This window comes from Meles meles, chromosome 2 (genome assembly GCF_922984935.1).
Source record: "Meles meles chromosome 2, mMelMel3.1 paternal haplotype, whole genome shotgun sequence".
NCBI classification, from domain to species: domain Eukaryota; kingdom Metazoa; phylum Chordata; class Mammalia; order Carnivora; family Mustelidae; genus Meles; species Meles meles.
The window spans coordinates 171425942-171441714 of record NC_060067.1 but is presented as its reverse complement, the minus strand read 5'-3'; the positions used below and the strand labels follow the sequence as shown (position 1 = coordinate 171441714).

Below are 15773 nucleotides of genomic sequence, written 5' to 3'. Positions count from 1 at the left end.
GACCGCAAGTAGATAGAGAGGCAGGCGGGGGTGGGGGGGGGGGAAGCAGGCTTGCTGCTGAGCAGAGAGCCCGATGTGGGACTCGATCCCAGGACCCTGAGATCATGACCTGAGCCGAAGGCAGTGGCTTAACCCACTGAGCCACCCAGGTGCCCCTGTTCTATCACTTTTAAAAAGCTATTCTCTTTCTTGCTTTGAGCCACTCAACCTGCAAAGCACTCCACCAATCAAACTGTAACCACCTATTTTTTTCTACCTTGATACACATGTGGCAAGTCACACATCTGAGCTGACCCTGTGTGAGGAGGGCTGGGACTTGCCTGCCAGTGAGGACATCCAATGTGGTGATCATAGATCTCACTGGCGGCAGCCCTTAGTCCACTGCGTGCCTTACTGGGGTTAAACTGTTCCCCAACATCTCTTTCTCCCCTTCCTTCCCCAGAAGAAATGAAAATAAACCCATGTGGGATGTGTCTTTACTTTCCTGAAGAGCCAACAGTGCAGAGAGGAATGACACGATTCTTCCTATCTTACAACTGCAGGAGAGAGAGACGAGATGATAAAGAAATACAGGAGAGGATGACAAGAAGAGCACTCCTTATAAGGATCAGAAATGGTAAGAAGGAAACTTGAAAAACCAGCTTTCTTAGTTCCAAGTATTCCAGGAAATACTCTTCTATGAGTAACAAAGGTCCTGAAAGGAAGGCTAGGCCAAAACATGGTAGTACACACATGCTACCAGATTTCTTGTGGTTTCTCAAGATATCAGTCCTGTTGAGAATGACTTCAATACAGTCTCAGTCTAGACCTCTATCCCCAAGAAAACCTGGTGACAGATTCTACTCATTTAGGCCCAGACTTAGGAAAACACTTCAAAGAGACACCTTTAAATAACCACCCAAAGTACTTATTCTCACGCGTTACCACACAAAATGAGCTAAAAGGGAGGCCAACTCTTTTTGCTCACGATTTTCTTAAATCAACTGCCACCAGTACTAAAGAGTTACCCCAAATAACCTTCTGATTAAGGCCACAAGAATATCCTAGCAGCATTTGGCAGAAATAATTGAGGGAGACGGTACTCTCTTAAAATACTGTCACTTTTAATAAACACTGGTGAGATACACTTTGATACTGCAAAGAGAAGTGCTTTGGAAACACTAGCTAGGTGGCTTGTTCTTTCCATCATCCCTCATCACTGTCACTCAAAATGTTCTCTGAGCTTTACAACATATGGTTCCACCATCCAGTACTTTATACATAAGATCAAGAATGATGGTCCCTTACAAAATTTAAATGGATAATCCTACCATAAAGTATTATTTTAATGACTTAAAAATATGCTGGATTCACAATTCCTTTCCTTTAAATAATACTGAGTCTGAGATCTTATTCAATTTGAGGTCATATTAGAGTTCATTGAACATCCACTGCCATGAGTAGTGAAAGCAGACCTTTGGTGAATACCTTTTATACTGCAGAATTCACAAAATTACCCTTTGTCAATAATTGCCATGTATCAGTTTATGTGGGCCTCTTCCCAAGAACCAAGGTCTCAAGTCTCTGCCTTAAAAATAAGTCAAGCTTTCCCATTATAAAAATAATACACACTCATATAAAAAAAATCTGGGAAAAACAAAAGAAAGTAAAACAAAGAAAAATGCTCCTCGCTCACCACTGAAAAATAACCATTGTTTTGTGTACATTTTGGTGTACTGGTTTTATCCACTGGAGTACACATTACTTATGTAAGCCACTGGCAGGCCACGGCTAAATTAAATAAAATACAAAAGTCAAAATCAAAATGAATTATCATAGCCATGTTTTGAAAAGAAAGTTTTTCATTATTACATAATACATGCTCATTGAAAAAAAAAAATCTAACATATAGGTAGCCAAAAAGGAGGAGGAAAAATCGTCTATCAGCTCACCTCCTTGAAATAACCATTGCTTAATTTGGTGCACAGCATTCTTTTTTTCATGTACATATAAGTACCTTCCTTTTAAAAAAAGAAAATGAAGCCATTAGGCCATTAAATTTGCCTTCCATTATAAATGGTTATACATATATATGTATATTGTGAACCTGCAAGGTTCACTCATTACAGACGGAATGTCATCATTTTAAATGGCTGTACAGAGTTGCATTATGTGGCAACACCATAAATCATTTAACTAGTACCTTATTAGGTTGTTTCTGGGGATGTTTTATTGACACATTAGGTCAGTAATTCTCCAGTAGTCTAATAATAAGCAAAGGAGCTTTTCCCCCCTTCTTTCTCTTCAAGTTTAATTTTTTTGGGCTGAAGAACTATAATAAAAAAGGTTTAGCCCAAGCCACTTACCCACTCTCATTTTTAATGAAACATATGTGGACTCAACATAATCTTGATTTTAAAAACAAAATTATTTTTGCCAGGGTGAAATACCAAAGGGGATGACTCCTTAGTAACTTCTCTTTGTATAGAAATGAAAACAGCTTGTTGCCTGCAATCAGAAAGAACCAAGCCAACCAAACATTTGAATTTTCTATTGGGTTTATAGTTATTGAGAGTTCGCTGGTTTTAAAGAGAGCATTTTAATATTCAGACCACTTCAGTGTGTTAAAAATCAGTGGTCTCTGCCTCTGGATTTAGGAGATAGAGCTATCTTCTCAGGATTTCATACTTTTAAATGGACACAGAAAGAGAAAGTAACAGGGCATGCAGCTTCCCGTCTGGGAGGTCAGTATTTTCAAACACAGCCCGGTCTGCAGACCGGGCAACCCTGCTATATACATTTGCCACCTTTACCCCTCTGTCTCCCATTACGAGGCAAACAGGAGTTCCAGCCAGGCTGCCGTCACTTGTCTTTTCTCACTTCAAGGAACTCTGAATACTCTGCAAATGTGTAATTAGCTTTAGCTATAAAAGCCAAGCATTCTACCTATCCCATTTCTAAGAGCTAAAAAATGAGCGCACAGTATCCTGGCCAGGACAGAGCATGTCTTCTTTGGAAACAGAAGTATGCCACTTGTGTGACACTTTTTTTTTTTTAAGATTTTATTTATTTATTTGACAGAGACATCACAAGTAGGCAGAGAGGCAGGCAGAGAGAGAGGAGGAAGCAGGCTCCCTGCAGAGCAGAGAGCCCCATGCGGGGCTCGATCCCAGGACCCTGAGATCATGACCTGAGCCGAAGGTAGCGGCGTAATCCACTGAGCCACCCAGGCGCCCCATTGTGTGACACTTTTCAAGCAGCACTGGCAAAACACGTCCTCTGAGAACACTTCGTTAGGACCACAAAAAGCTTTTATGCTACAAAACGCTACACAAAGTATAACAAACAGACACACTTTCAGTAGCTTGTGTTTTCAACCCAAGATGATTCCATCAGGCAAAAGCGCAAAGAGTAGAGGGACTCCGAGGAGGAATAACTATTTTAAACGGGAAGGGAAGAACTGCCACCTTCCTAACTCTGGATAATTTATCACACAGGAGGGGGCAGAGCGCCCTGTGGCCTTGGACATTTGACTGAGTAATTAACCATTCAATTGCACTAAATGCCTAGCAGTACCAGGGACTGCTGCGGATCTAAAACTGTCAGGATGAAATAGGTCACTACCCTTCACCACCAGCAGAGACCCTGCAACATGTGCCCATGATTGCGTTCTCTTTAGGTCCTCCGGCTTTGCCCCTACGCCTAGGGTGTCGGATGGAATTTGCCATGGCAGGGATGAGGCATGGCATTCCCGCAGGTGGCAGAACAGCTCAAGGACAAAGTTCGTGTCCCTGCAGAAGGGACAGAGTTGGGAAAATGGGGTATGGTCAAACTTCCCCGAGAGCCACCTATCTTCTGACATGGGCTTCATGAAGAAACAAAGCGACCCACCCAGCCAGCAGTCTGTGACACAAAATGATCACCAGCGAACGTTCCTTGTTTGGACCTCTGCCCAAATTCCCCTTTAGGTGGCGGTAAAAAGTCACATGGGGAGGAGGGCATCTACTGAACAACACTGTGATGTTATCGGATAACACAACAGTAGCATCACATTTTCTCATCTGATTCTCATTTGAAATGGGCACTGTCTTAATTACTGAGTTCAGAAAAGTAATTGCAAAATTTTCCTGGTCAATTATTAATCTTCTCAAAGTGACAGAGGAAATCCAGAGCAAAGTCAGGGATAGAAGGGACTTTAAGAGGTCATTTATCTCTAGACTGCAGAGAGAATATCAAAAACATACACACATAGACCCATCTTTAGATGATTTCCAGAAAAAGGCTTACATTGTCCAGTACTGAAATTCTCCATTTTCTAAAACCTGGCTTTGTATGTCATCTAGTGGTCCTCCAACATTAGTGTGCATCAGAATCACTTGCTGGGGTTTGTCAAAACAGAGACTGCTGGGCCCCGTCCCCACAGTTGCTGAATCCATAGATCTTGGGTGAGGCCTGAGAAGGCGTATTTCTCACAAGCTCCCAGATGGAGCCGATGCTGAGAACCAGCACTGCAGTGTGAGGACCACGGTTCTAACTTAAACTTTGCGGGACTGAACCCTTATATTCTCAATGGAAATAGATAATAGTTGGTCACCATTCCTCGGTTCTGAGGCATATACTTACTTGCATAACAATTCAACAGTCCCCTGGTCATTTTTTTCTCTCCAGGCTAAATAATAGACGTTTCCTAACATCTTATTATAGATATCATTTTTCAACCCTTTAATCATTTTGTGAGGTTCTTTGTTGAGTCTTCTCCAAGTCTCTTAGTTGGGGAGCCATGAACTAGACCCAGAACCTTGGTCAGAGACTGGCTGAGATTGCATATAAAAGGAAAAATGACTCACAGATTCATACAGTGTATTCCTATTTATTAATCACCAATACCCAAAGCTTGTCTTACTAGTTCCCTTTTGATTCATGTTCTTCTGACTCCTTTATGAGCTGCAGTAATGCTTAGGTGACCTTCGTAATGCCTTTCTTCTGAGAAGCTAGAAGCACTTCTCTAATTCAGCAGGTGACTCAACACCTTAACCCAGTATAGGGTTAAGGTACTAGTTGAAGTGCATATCAGTTCAGGAGGCAAGAGAAAAATCTGGAATGCAAATTCAGATTTCTATCCAAATACCATTATATTGGAAAAGATGTTTCCTACATTCATTGCCTTTTATAAGACACTAAGTTTACTTCCTTCATATAAGTATCCTAGGTGCAGAGAAACTAGTGAATCTCCTCCCTTTCGTTGGGAATTCTAATAGGGAACTGGCGTTGGGGATCTGGTTGCTGGGGTCACTCTCACCTATCTCCATCACTTCCGCAGCTGCTGAAAGAGAAAGCGAAGGAGCACCCTGAGGGGCACTATAGTTTGTCCTGTTTGGCAAAAGCCCAGACAACCTGAAAACTACCCCACAAGCTACCCCAACCCTTCCCTCTCCATTTTGTTTTCCTTTTCTTCCCTTTCATATTACGGTTTCTGCCAGTTTACTTAGTGTGTGGTGTTGGGGGCCAGTCTCTGTGTAGTGCCTAATTTCAGCACGTGAGTCCTCTGCGAGTAGGAACTATGCTGTCTTTGTGCATTGTATGTGCTCTGGGGGTGCTTAACATGTGCTAAATAATAACAGCAGTGCCAGTATTTCCAGGAGAAATCAGAATTCCAGCAGAGGGCCCAATCCTATTACCATCTACTTGTGTACAAGACAGCCAGAGCTCAAGGCGTCCCTCTGTGCACTGTTCCTTTCATTTTAGATAAAAAGAGTTGAAATTCAGTATAACAAAGCCTATTCCTACAAAATTTCCTTTTGAAAGAGAACATTCTAGAGATGTGATCACTGTGCACTTGCATTCAGCTCCAAACCAAAAGGCAACCTGTTAGATAATATACGTTCCCATATAACCGCACAGTCCAGTTACCTATTAAAAGCCTCATGTGGGGGCACCTGGGTGGCTCAGTGGGTTAAAGCTTCTGCTTTCGGCTCAGGTCATGATCCCAGGGTCCTGGGATCGAGCCCCGCATCTGGCTCTCTGCTCAGCGGGGAGCTGCTTCTCTTGCTCTCTCTCTGGCTGCCTCTCTGCCTACCTGTGACCTCTGTCAAATAAATAAATAAAATCTTTAAAAAAAAAATAAAAGCCTCATGTGAATGAAGAGCCCCCCCCAACAGAAAAGCCTCTTCTTTGCTTCCCTGAAAAATCTCTCAAAGCTTCAGCACAGATCACTAATTCTCTAGGAATAGAGAAACATTAAAATAAATCTACTGCAAGCAGGAGCCACTCTGTCAGAGCCTCTGGGTCTATAACTATTTTAAGAGGCAGAGGTCTAGGAAGGGGGCAGGCTGCCAGGGAAAGCAGCTTAAACAGGACTGGAGGACAGAAATGCACAAAGCCAACTGCAGGGAGGGCGACGGTGATGGAAGGTGCAGGTGTGCACAGCACATGCGCGGAACTGTGGGCTGCTGGGCTCTATCTGCAGGCCCCACAGCTGCCCGGGCTTCTCGGCATCTGGACCCCTCACCTGTTACCCTGAGCTGAGCTCACCGTGATGGGTCATGCCCAAGGTCCTAACTAGTCAACAGAGACTCTACTAATGAGGGAACCATAACTAGTATCACTCCATCAGACACACAAGAGAAGGAGTGAAGAGAACCACCGGCCCAGCGAACGCAAGAAATTCCCACACTGATGCTTATATCATTAAACGATCTTCCCTTTCATTCACCTGTATCAGGCTCTCACAGCACATAAATCACTAAAAGGGACACTCTGAAAGTGTTTATGAGCATTTTAGCAACTCCTAGAAGAACACACACTTCCTCTAGTAAAAATACCTATGGAAGCTTCTTTCTGTTAAATTTTTAAAAATGGATACATTTTGAACAGGCTTTCTTTTCTAGAGGACTAAAGGACAGTGGAGGGAATGAATAACATCTTGAAAACCATCGAGTACCAACAGTACCGACAGTGCACCTTTACAAACACTCCACTTAGATGCTCACGGAGCCTAGGTGACAATGAAAAGTAAGAATAAGACCCGTTTACTGTCTTCTGATGGAAGTATGTATTATGAAGCAAATACTGGAACAAAGTCCCATTTACTACTGAAGTTGTATTACAGACTTTGCTGTTATAATTACAATGAATCTGGACTGTAAATTTCTCTTCGGCTCAACAAAAAACAAGTTTTAATAGGAGCTGTTTTCTAAAAATAGCTCAAGAACTCAGTTCTGTTTTCCCTTCTTACATTCTTTTCCTACTAAATGTACCACTGAAACATTTCCTTTCATTGTTGACACCTTAGGTCATTTGGATTTAAAATCAGACAATACATAATAACAAAGAAGTCTTTGAATAAAGCTTGCAAAATGGGAAAATGGCATTTGAGGGAATGCCTCCCTCCTTGCTCACAGAGTTGATATGGACATGGATGCCTGAGAAGCAACTATTACAAGACCTATTAGAATTGTTTCAATAAAACCAATATTCCTATAGGTGATATAATTTAAGTGTTAACTGATTTTTAAAAATGTCCTACCTGGTTCTCTGTTATAAGCATGTTGTTTGGCATGAAGTTAGGTATACTCTGATTTAAAACACACCTCAAACTAATTAAGCGAGGTGCTTCAGATCTTATTAACAATACTTGATGTTAAAATCTTTAGTTTTCTTCGGTCTGAACTTAAATTGACAATGACTTAATTTTAAGAGCAATTATGATTAAAAAATTTCATAACCTTTCGTTAATTTTGGTAACTAACTCCATCTTCCAGAGGATGCTTTCCATTACTTTGTAAAGCCTTCCTCCTAAACTTATTGTTTTAAGTGCTTCTCTTTAGGGGTACACGGGTCTATTTTTAAACAGAAAATCTTCTTAGAAAAATAAAAACCGTCTGTCTATACATTTTACAAAGTTACATATGACGCTTCCATTATTTCTGCATATAAACTTGTGGCTCACAGGAAATTTAACAGGAATCCACTTCTAACTTTTTTTTCCCCTAAGATTTAGGTTACCATAGAAATAAAGCTCAATGAGACAACCATTCCATTAATCGAATATTTTAACAGACAAAATAAGAAATAATCTACAGACTGCTTCTGCAAAGATAAAACAGTAGGAATCAAACACTTTCTCTTGGGAAAACCGAAAAAAGCAGGTTTCTTGCGGTAGGATACATGTAAAGAAAAACCTCTGCCGCCGTTCCTAGAATCCTCTCAAGTCCCCACCCCAAAGTTTCCAGTTTGCCCAAGAGATAAAAAATTACTATAGGAAGTTTTAAGGAGAAAAGAACAAAGAGAAATCTTAAAAATCCACCCACTACTTACAAGCACTTTCAAAGGAAATCTGAGCCGCAATTCTTCAGAAGACTGCTCTCCCGACCATAAACCCAGTCTGCAGTCTAAAATAGATATCCTATCACATTAGGCCGAGAAGTCACATTTCAGCTTACTAACTTCTACTTGGGTAAACAGTTTTACAACTCATAGAACAAACCCTGGCTAAAATTAACCACACCGGCGCAGCAGGCAGGAACTCGCTGATTTGCATCATGTGTGCCGGGATTTATTCACTAGGACAACATCGGTGTCCTCTTAATGGGAAATTTGGCCAAGGGGCGTGCTCTGCGGAACAATACATAGCATCATGATTATGCTAATTACTGAATTCAGTCCAATAATACTAACTTCTTTTAAGATGTTTCCGCAAGTATTGACAAAGAGAAAGAGTAAGCTCTTTTCCACGACAGGCGTTCACTTGAGTTTTCAGCACATTCAAATCAGACAGAACTTTGACAACAAGGTGGCAGTGCTGTTTGCGCCTCACAAGGAAAAGCAAAGTAAAAGGACATTCTGTCAGATTCTTTAAACAGCGCGACTAGATGCGGTACTATGTGAAATTAAATAGGCATCAAAAAGACATACTGAGAAGTCTATCAGTAAGTACCCTTCAATGAAAGCTTTTTTCTGGGTATAGAAAGAGCTCATGTTACTTACTTGCTTTTGGGCTTTGTCTTCTGCACCTCCCAAGGAGCTGCTATAAGGACACAGGTTCACTAATAAATTACAACTGAGAAAAATACCTCAAATATTTGCAAAAGGCATCATCCCTGACAAGAAGCATTTTGAAATGCATTTAACTGCCGGGGTGGCTGGAACTGGTAAGGTGCCCCCACTAGGTGACCGACCATTTATAAGGCAACTGAAACTCGAGTTAACAGCTGAAGACCTCAAGCATACATCTAACATTCAAGAGAAAGTAACATAGAACTTTCTTTAAAATATATACACTTTCTTAATAAGTACAACTTATATCAAAGCTACAGAACCGCTTAACATCTACTCAAGATGGTTCAGATTTAGTTTGTTTTAGACATTCGAGTTCTGATGACATACTTTGGTCTGGTCACTTTATGAAAGATATCAAAACATATTCAAACATCAATCAAATCTCCAGACACCTCTGGGAGAAATTACCCCATCCCCTCCTTTTTTTAAACAGATGGGTAAAACAGGGAAATGCAATGACTTGTCCAAAGTTTCAGTTTGAATCAACACTGGATTATTCCATCCCCCTCCTAACCTCTCTAGGACACGTCTTCCATATTAACCATTTAGCTAAAATCCCAGAAATCTTTTCAGAGCTGTTTGTTTTCCTGATTTTAAAATGTTGTGTCAGTTTAGAATTTAAGAGATTTTTTTTTTTTTTTCTATTCAACTCCCAAATCCCAGGTTTGTGCTCCAGGGGCTAGCTCCCTCCTTGACTATCTATATCACAGGCAGGTATCCTGAAATACGAATTCTTAAGACCTGACTATGCCCTTATGAAGCACTAGCCACCTACGGCACAAACCCCCAGTGGTAAACAGCTTGACTCCTGTTGGCATGAGATGGTTACCAGCACAGACCCCCTCTCCAAGTCACTTGCAAAAACGCTAGCTGCTAGTCTGGGATTGCACCCCTACCGCCCGACTGTAAAGGGCACTTGCTCTCCACCGCCCACTCCCCCACCCCGCCCAAGAGACGGTAGCTGATGTGCACTCACCACCACCCCAAGCCAAAAATCACTGGAGGTGATTTCCCACTCCATGCCGAAGGGAAACAAGTTGGCACTCATCAAAGATGACTAACTGCAGATCAATATAACTAATTCTTAGTGATCTGCAGCAATTCTGCAAGTCTTGATGCAAGAGAAGACATTGTGAGGCTATTTTTGACACAATTAATCCTTAACCGATTAATAACTGTGATTAATTAATCACAGTTCGGAAGAAGAGTTTCTAAGCTAAAATGTGATTTCTTCCCTAAACCAGAAAGAAAAGGCCAACACACCAAGTTTACTTAGGCACTGCAGTTTGCACTGTAGAGGAACAATATGATGAATTCTACATCGATTATATGGAAGGCAGGGGACGCTGAGCAGTTTTCCAGTTTCTCATGTATCAAATATGCTGAGTATGACTCTACTGTTTCTTTCAACAGTGGCCACACCTGTTCCAAAATGGAAGAACCCAAACATTCCAAAGAAAATAGTGTATCCTCCAATTTACATTAGTCACACTGCACTTCCTTTTCATTAGTGAAAATAATTCAAGAGTCAACTGTACTTTTGTTCCAGGCATATTTATGACAGTAGAAAAAAATCTTTGTGCATCATTAAAAGCAAGGTAAATTCTCCCCATTTATTCGCATGAATTTTTGGTTTGGGGGAGGCAGGACAGGCAGCGCTATGTGAGCGGAAGATGGTGATCTATGGGATCTTTAGTGCAATGGATCCATGCAATTGAAACAAAAACAAAAACAACTGTTTTTGCGAACTTGCATTAATCAATTCACCTGGATATCGACCCTCTAGAGTAGCCACACACATAATTTTAAATTTTCTCACCATAAGGTTAAAGAAGGGAAAATAACAGGGAAAATTAATTTTAATAACATATTTTATTGAACTTGATATATCCAAGATACTATCATTTCAACATGAAGTGATGACTAATGAGCTAGTGGGATAAATGGAAAGCTGAGGAAAGCTGAAGACCAGAGACAGACTGAAAGGGGAGGAAAAATCATCTAGAAAGGAAAAGACAGAACCAAAGGAGGACAAATAGACTAAAAGGAAGGAGAAAAGAATTCCTCCCCAGGCATGGAATTCGGTTATAAAATCACACAGCAGTTACTAGAATGCTCCCATTAGGGGCTAGGTGCTGCTGATAGAGGGAGGACAGACAAGGGCTCTATGTTCACACTCTGGTGACAAGGACAACTCACACTCTGGTGACAAGGACAGACCCAGCCAGGCAAACACAACGTTCTGGTGAGTATGAGGACACAGTTATGTGCACTGTGCTCTGGGAGTACACATAGGGGTAAGAGTCGGGGAGAGGAACAGTTAATTTTTTAAATGGAGGTTATCTTCTAATGACATTTCAAATATATGTTCTAGAATATCTCAGGATTCTGAATTTCATTTTGGAACCTTTGAAGAGTCACGGTGACATGATGGGAGGGATCAGTTATTCTGAAAGATTTAAAAATTACATCTGGATGCAGCAGTAAAATTTCCATTCTGAGTTTTTATCATCTTCAAATTAAACGTGGTTATTTGGTCCAACTAGTGAGGGCTGTAGAGTAGGGAAAGAGTAGAAAGGGGAAAAAAAAAAACCCAACTCTTTCCCGTTTCTCCATGGTTCCCAGTTTTTCAAGGGTGACATGAAATACTCAAAGGCTTCATGCTGGAAAAAATCACGATCAATCCACTAGTAAGCAACTCTTCTTCGGATGTAACTGTAGAGTCCGAAAGACCTGGGTTCAAAATGTAGCCTCCCACCAACCAGCTACATGCCTTCTGCGAGTCTGCTTCCTTCCCTGTAACACAGGGATAAAGATGCCAACAGCAAGGTCCAGTGTCGGCGCTCTCCGAGATGCCACACAGCACAGTCCACGGGAGCTCTGTGGCTGGAGCCAGCATGATCACACCCCTTCTATCATTGCTGTGGTCCTCGCTGAAGATCAATTTGGGATATTTATTGAGTGAGGGAAGGATGAAAGGCTCCCCATTTTTATAGCTCAAAGCTTCAAAAAAATAAAAAGCTGGAAGGGGCTTCAAATGATTATTAAGTATTTCAGGGAAACCTATGGTCTATAAACTATCTCTCTGAAAACTGTAGCTTTGAGAGCCTGCACACTTTTTTCTCTTTTTATCACTTCATGTTGCTGCCCTAAGGTCGCATCAGAATTTAGAGACCTGTTGTGGTAATGGCCCCTTATGTATTCCTGCTTCCCTGCATCTACCTTTGAGTAGTCCCTTTCTATATTAACTAATTTGGCCAGGAGGACAAGGGCAAATTTGAAAAGTGCTGACCCACTGGGGCTTGCCCTCTCTTGCTGCACTGTGGAACCCCGAGAACACTACCCAAAGAAGCCCTGGGTAGCCTACTGAGGGTGAGACGACCACATGGAACAAAGATATACCATCAGCTGTCGAGGCCCCCACACCAGCCAGCACAACAACCACCAGACATGTGAGCAAGGCCATCCTAGACCACATGGCCCCAGCCAAGCTGCCTGCTGACTGCAGAGACCACCCAGGCTAGCCCAAACCAAGGTCACCAGGTGACCTACAGAATTGTTAGACATAATACATGCTTATTTTCCTAAGTCACTAGGATTACATGATTTGTTACACAGCAAAATCTCACTGATACACGTACCTTCAAAAAGTCTGTAACATTCCATCCCTGTATCTCCAAATTAAACATTTTAAGATGAACTGATGTCTGTTATTCTTAAAATTCACAATTCTGATTACTATATTTACCTTAACATATCAATTACTGTTAGTCAAACTAAAATGAAACAGTCATATGGTCTGATAAAATCAGATATTGCTAAAATAGGAAGTTCTATATTTATTCCATCCTATAATTTGAAACAAATATATGTGGCCTTCAATGCTACAACTACACATATATGTGTACATATATGCTACAACTACACATATATGCTAAAGAGATTCGTTCATCCGAGCCTTCAGAGTGATTATGTTGGCATAGATCATAGGTATTCAATCTGTCGAAATACTTCAGAAATGGATTAGAGTACCAATTTATCCACACATGCATAGAAAAATCTAACTCCAAAAGAATAAACCATTTTATCTTCAGCATTCTTTTTTTGGAAGCTAAAGAAAAAGAAGAAGTACATACATAGCAGCAAACTCTTAAAGTCAGTTCTTTTTAAAAACCTTGGTAAGTAGTTAATTAATTCATCATGATTTTATTTTTATTTTTTAAAGATTTCTTTATATTTGAGAGAGAGAGTGCACACGCAAGCATGAGTAGGGCGGGAGGGAGGTGCAGAGGGAAAGAGAGAATCCTCAACCAGACTCCCCTCTGAGTGCGGAACCTTGAAGCAGGGCTCAATTCCAGGACCCTGAGATCATGACCAGAGCTGAAATCAAGAGTCAGATGTTCAACCAACTGAGTCACCCAGGAACCCCTATTTAGCACGATTGTATAACAATTTATAACAGGACTGTGAACTTAAGGCAATATTATTACTGTTTTTGTTTGAATACTTATTTTAATGTAGTTAATTTTTTAAAGTATCTTAGAGTTATACTGGGAAATTTTACCCTCCACATACATTCCTAATGGTCATCCATTTAACAAACATTTGTTGAACAGCTGGTTCCTGCCATCATGAAACTCCCAAGTGCCTGCAACATTTGTATGAATGGCATGATGTTCATGACTATAGCAGAAAATAGTGTGAATGATAGTTCTGCCTTCAAGAGACTTATCATCTGGCATGAGACATGATAGAAAATATAAACTTCCCACCATAGGAGAGAGTAATCAGAAAGTATCTCATTTCATTCCATTAGGAATCTAATTAGAGGCTTCCAGTTGGGTTCATCAGGAAAGGCATCTTGGAGGAAGTAACATTTGAATTGAGCCTTTTCATGCTGGTGAGCTTTCAAGAGCAAAAGGAGTGGAAAGAACATTATAGCGAAGCAATGACCTCAGCAAAGGTAAAGAAAAAGGAAAGCTATAATGTATGTCTGGGGAATGGAATGGATTCATCTCCGTCTGGGTTCAAATTCTAGCCTCACCATCAGCAGTTACTGACCTTGGCAACTATTCTGTGTCTTAGTTTCACCATCTTTAAAATGGGGACAGTAATAGACACATTTCATATGGTTTTTATGAAGATTAAATGAGTTTATGTTTGTAAAGCATGTAAAACACTGGTGCTTAATATAGAAATATTTTATTAAATAAATAAATTTGCACGTTTGTGCATACACAGCAAGGTAGATAGACAAACGTGCATGAGTATATAGACATAGGTATACCACTAAACAGAGTAGCTGGGATGTAGTAGGTGCTAAATATGCTTTTGATTGTTTTCCCTTCGTCTGGAGTTCATAGAGAATCACAAGGACATAGTCGGACATTTTCATGCATCCCAACATTAGCCTCCACTTGGTTTAAAGAACAGAGACCGTCCCTCCTCTACTCTGGGAGTTTCCTCCTTTTTCTTGGAGCAACACTTCTGCATTTGCTGATACAAGATGCTCTGCTTGAAAGTGCTACACAGACAGAGCCCAGCTGCCAGGTTTGAACAAACAAGCACTAATATGTAATAAACACACCTTAAATGAAAAAATTGGCATAGGCTTATTAAGTACAATCTGAACTTCTATAATTCATTAGTATTCAAGCTAACCCAAAACAACAAACAAATGTACTGTAATTTGAGAGTTTAGGAAAAACATTAGATTTAAAGCCATAGTTTTTCAAAAGATATTTCAAAATCTTATAACAAAATCTTACTAGTTCTACTCTAATTTGGCTTTAAGGTAGTCATATATCCACACTGAAAATGCTTTAAAATGCAACCTTATTACTTGAATCTGTTAATAAAATGTTAAAGTGAGTTCTCTCCATTTTTAAGGTGAAAGTACTTGAAAAGAGTCTGTTTAAATAAAAAAAGTCCTGCAATCTCATACTATTTATTTGTCTTTCTTACAGATAATACAAAGACAAATTTCACACACTGCAAATCAAACTTCGTTGCCACTCTCATACTGGTGGCCAGTATGTGGACTGATATGCCATGCCGAGCTGCTGATCATAAACACCCACTTCTCTGTTACTTTGATCCAATTACAGTAAAACTATCAAGAATCAGGCAACAAGCTACTAACCTCCAAAAACTTTTGGTACATTAACACCAAGTATTAATTTTTGTTATTCCAATGCACACTGCTTCACAGCAATCGAGCTTACTTCAAGAGCATGTACAATCTTTTTAAGGTAAGAGCTACTGTACTTCCTGACTTGAGATTTAAGACTTCCTCAGGAAAAGAGGACTGGAGAACACTTAAGAGTCATACTGATGGGATCATTCAAATCAAAATTCAGTAGCTTTGCAACCATTGGCGAGTCACTTAACAGAATTCTCTCTTCCCACCTATAAGATGAGGATAAGAAGCCACTTCCAAGGATTGTTGAGAAAACAAGTTAATTTACCTAGAGCACTCAGAACAGTACTTGGCACAGATTTCTATATATAAAATATATTTTTATATACATATATTTTTTAGCTATAGAAATTAACATTAAAGGGGAATTCCAGGTTAAACTACCTGTATGTGGTAGAGAATCTACTTTGGGGTTCTGGGTTTTTAGGTTCCCCCTCTATCTTATTTTGGATGAAGAGGGTACTTGCAGGCTATGAAGGAAAGGATCCTCAAAATAACAGCCCAAAAGCACTGGTTTTATTATTGATAATTTCAAATA

The 15773-nt window shown here is 40.3% G+C and overlaps 1 protein-coding gene across 2 annotated transcripts in view; it reads right to left on the bottom strand.

Annotated features, from left to right (window-relative positions):
• Positions 1 to 15773, bottom strand: part of SLC20A2 (solute carrier family 20 member 2) — a 108373-nt gene that overhangs the window by 67630 nt on the left and 24970 nt on the right. Inside the window, exon 1 of one of the 2 annotated variants that reach the window (XM_045998031.1) lies at positions 8296 to 8523. The exons of the other annotated variant lie outside the window; for it this stretch is intronic. The gene's annotated coding sequence lies outside the window, so the exon portion shown is untranslated. Of the gene's footprint in view, positions 1 to 8295; positions 8524 to 15773 lie in introns of those variants that run through there. 2 annotated transcript variants of the gene reach the window in all.